This window comes from Pteropus medius, unplaced genomic scaffold (genome assembly GCF_902729225.1).
Source record: "Pteropus medius unplaced genomic scaffold, Ma_sr-lr_union100, whole genome shotgun sequence".
In the NCBI taxonomy this organism is placed as follows: domain Eukaryota; kingdom Metazoa; phylum Chordata; class Mammalia; order Chiroptera; family Pteropodidae; genus Pteropus; species Pteropus medius.
Window position 1 is genome coordinate 7,024,417 of NW_024354502.1, and position 4,586 is coordinate 7,029,002.

At 41.0% G+C, this 4,586-nt stretch overlaps 1 pseudogene; it reads right to left on the reverse strand.

Annotated features, from left to right (window-relative positions):
- Positions 1 to 4,183: 4,183 nt before the first annotated feature.
- LOC120595834 (uncharacterized) lies at positions 4,184 to 4,301 on the reverse strand (annotated as a pseudogene).
- Between the last annotated feature and the right edge of the window lie 285 nt (positions 4,302 to 4,586).

Sequence of the window (4,586 nt, forward strand, 5' to 3'; positions counted from 1 at the left end):
TATTTTATTACAATAATTAGTCTGCTGTATACTCATTAAGTGGAACTATCTCTCATTTTCTTCTAAACATTGAATTTGTTTCACAGCCTTAAACTGTCTCACGGACACTCCCACACTGAGTACACTTATTAACTTCTCTGTTCAAATTCATCCTTTAATGAGCTCAGTCTTTTTTCTTTCCTCTTCTTTTTTTTAGTTACGAATATTTTAAAGAAGCAATTTCACCCATTCCTTTTTGTTTATGTGACAGTTTAGTTCCAGGATTTTATGCAAACTGGGTTTTCAACTTTTGTCACTAATGGATATCAAAATACCAAACACATACAGCTGAGAATATATATATATGTATATTTTAAATTATATGCAGGTGGCATTTTGATATTCATTAGTGAAAAAGTTGAAAAATCAGTTTCTCTGAAAACCTGAAGCTAACTTCTATATATAAGGTGAATATCTATATCTAATCAGTTGCATGGTTTATTTACACATGATATATACTACTTATAATGCATGCTATAGATATCATATAGTATATATTCTATATGATATATGTGTAGATGATGTATACTAGGTATATATAATACATGATATATCTCTATGTACTGTTATGGAAATTATATAATACCTCTCCCTATATAATTCTGTTATGGTAATATATTAAAGTAGTTAAGCCAACTAATAAAGCAAAATGCCTGAGTTTAAATCCTACTTATTAGAATTGTGACTTTGGGCAAGTAACTTTACCTCTTTGTGTCAAAGTGTCTTTTCCCATGAAACGGAAATAATAATAGCACCTTCCTCCTAAAGTCAGAATGAGTGTTAGCATTTCATCGGGGCGTAGAAATGCATGAGTGCCGTGGGATAAAGGACACAGCATAGCAATTCTGCCTCACTCAACCGTGGGAGGCGTCTGGGGAAAAAAGTTCTGAAAAGAGCAGAAAACAGTTGTTAGCCTGCGGCCCTGGCATGGATGAATGAGTAGGAGGTTTCCAGAAGCTAGATACATCTAGCTGCTACAGAGTCTATGGAAGGTCTTTGGCTCTTTGTGGCTGCAGCCTCTGTGACTTCTCAGTAAAAACCACCGAGGTAGACCTATGGCAGATTACCAGATAAACTGCAGGCTGTCAAGTTAAATGGAAACTTTAGAGAAACAACAAATAAGTTTTTGTTGGTACAAATATGTCTCAAATATTGCATGGAACATACAATACTGTGTTCCTGTGTTGGCAACTCTAGTCTGTGGTCGCTCTTGGTGACCAGGGCCAGGAGTTGAGAGGGAGAGCTGGGCACAGAGCAGGGCAATTCAGGAATAGACTAGAACCCACCAGCACCTCCACAGCTGCCCCTCATCACCTCTAGGCAATGATAACCAGAGCATAATGCTGGACACTTTGCTTCCACCTCACCAAATCTCACTCAAATCTTTCCTGTGGCCAAACTTCACCTGCAGTTATACAGGTAAGGGACTCCAGGAAATGAAGTGCAGTGTAAAACCCCACACTGTGCTATAAATGAGATAATACGTGGAGAGTCTTAGAGCAGCATCAACACATAATACACATTCGTGAAATGGTCATGCTTTCATGTTGCTATTGTCTTGTGGTTATTGTTGTTTTAGCAGTTTCACCAGATGGAACCTTGATATGAGAGGGTCGTGGGATTTGATGAAGAGTTGTAAGTGGTGGAAGGTATAGCTTAGGACTAAATGGGCAAAAAGAGGTCCTTTTACTGGAACGAAAGATGACTTCGCCTTGTGAGTATAAAAGAGAGCTCTCTCAGGACAGTAAACAGTTTCTCCCAGACAGGGACCCAGGCCTGAAGGGCCACCCAGTGAGTAGTGTGATAACAGTGGACTCTCTTGTGTTGACACCTTTGGTCCTGTCGCAGTAATTGTGTTGTAATGATTGCTGGATGCTTTTGGTTTGTGCCTTTTCACCCTTTCAATTCAGACAGAAGTGTTTGAAAACAAGCTGTGAATTGGTTGCACAGTGCTGGTTTCGATTCATCACTCTAGGCGTGGTGGAACCAGGCAGCCGTGGAAGGGACCTGACTTAGTGACTGTTTATGCCAGCCGCGTACTTTACCACCTGAGTCCCTGCAAGACCATTGAGCATCCATTGCCCCTCCTCATGGCACTGGCGGCCTAATTTTGCTTTGGGGGAACTGACTTTCTCCCATTGATGTAAAGGTCAATGTTCCTTGGCTTATCGGTGACCATATGACTCAAACTTGACCAAGATATGTGCTTCCTGACATAGAGACCAAAACCAATAGCAATGAAAAGCCCAATTTGATTCACACCACCTGTGAAGCTATGACTAGATCATCACGTTTCCGCCACCCAGATCCTTGCTACCAGTGTGGATCAGCAGCCTCCGTGTTGCCTGGGAGTTTGTTAGAAATGCAGAATCTCTGGCACCACCTCAGACCTTCTGAATCAGAATCTGCATTTAACCAAGATTCAGGTACGCATAGATAATAATGCATCTCTCACAAACGTTTGCCTGGTACATATGTCTTATTTCTGACTTCCCAAGTGTCTACCTATTTAACTGCATGACAGTAGGCTCTTATATTTATATCATGGCATAAGTGGTACCTTGACCTCTGGTACAGAGATATTGGAGTGTTCGCAAAGTCAGCGTTTTCTGGCTTTCTTAGGACTTTCCTTTCCTTTAATAAGCCACGCCTCCCCAATCTCAGTCTATCTAGCTCAGGTGGGGATAATTCCATTCTAGGGTAAGAACATGGCAGAACCCTGGATGAGCTTCATATTCCAGTCACAATTCAAATCCGTCCTGTGAGATCCAGTCATGTGGCTCCTGTGGAAATAGCTGAGAAAGAGAAACCGTGATTCCCCTGGACGGTGAACCTGATAATTCTGGGGACCATGTTGTGTAGCTAGCTAGTCTGAAAGCAAAGCCAAACACAGAGAGAGGCAAACAGAGTCTGTAATGAGAAGAGAGGCTGCATCATGATACTTTCATTAGAGCCCCTGGGTCCAGTTTTCAGTTACATGGGTCAGTACATTTCCTTCTGTTTGAGCAGGTTTGGGTTGGACACACATATAAAAAAAGGCAAGGCCAAGGCCAAAGCTTAACTTTTTTAGCTAGTAAAGATACCACGAGCCACTTGTAGATTTAGACAGTTTATTACTTACACAGAGAGCAATCAGAAGAGTAAGCCAAAGGTATCCGCTCCTTAGATCTTTGTCCCTCACACCAAGAAGGATGGCCCTGACACAAAAGGAGCCAGATGAATGGAATACAAATTGTGAGATACCCTGTTGCTGAGAAGCCAGTTCTAGATGGCAGCTAAGGAGTTTTATATTCTTCATTTCTGTTCTGAGGAAGGTGAGACAAAAGCCCCGTACTTCAGCAGAAACCCAGGAGGAAAGGAAAAGAGATAGGAAGGTAGGTGATAGATGGCTTCACAGTTGTTTTTTAGAGACCTTTCATTTCCTCGTGTTCCTGGAGAATTACATGACCTTTTGCCAAGACTCAGGGAAGCTGTGGTTCAAGCCAATGCCTGTATAGATACATGAGAGGCATCCTGGGCACCGGATGGAGCTATCTCCCTCACAAGTCTTGAGTGATACATCTTCTCTGGTGAACACTTATCCCTGTTTTTGTCAGTAGTATAAGAACCTCATCCCTAAGTGTGGGGAATCCTTCCCACCTTCTGGAAGAGCATATTTCCCAGTACAGAAGCTAAAAATGCTAGATTCTCACTTTCTAATTTCCTTTACACCTTGGATTGAGCATCGTACAGAGGATCCACCTATCAGATCTGCCCACTTCAGGCTTTTACACAGAAGCTAGTGTTGAAATGAAGCCGAGACCACACTGAATCTATCCTGTAGCATAAATACTGAACTTCCCATGGCTATGGTGACACCTGCTCTAGCGACAGTTTGCATTATCTGGGAAGCAAAATGGAGTGTCCCAGCCCAGTGGAGATAGCAGTGGTGTCTTCACCAGGGATTTAGAATGATTTTCAGTGTTGTTTTTGGGTGCATTGCCTCTCACCTTTATTGGGCTTTCCTGAAGATTCTGTGAATAACTCAATAGCCTTTAAGAATACTAATGTTTGTTCAAAGTGAGAGTGTTTCTCTCAATTGTAAATAGAATCGTTAATTGATATATCTTCTAAGAAGAAAATTTCTTTCTTTCTTTTTTTTTTACGTCTACAGCACCTGGCTTCCTAGATGGGGTCCCATCCAGATACTGACCAGGCCCGACCCTGCTTAGCTTCCGAGATCAAACGAGATCGGACACGTTCAGGGTTGCATGGCCATAGACTAAGACAAAATTTCTAATACCTACCTATCACTTGCCATCTTCCACTTACCATCTTCATTACTCAGGCATCATTTATTGATTTTTGAGCCATCTTTCTATGAGTCCTTATGATCAAATTCTTCAAAAATCTAAAGAAATGCATTTCTAATGATGGCATTTCAGGTTTCATGATAGAAAATATATGTGATTAAAATTGATACATATTCATTGGATAAAATATGGAAAACACATTAGAGTAGAAAAAAGTTATTTATAATCCTATCATCCAATACTTGTATTTTTGTC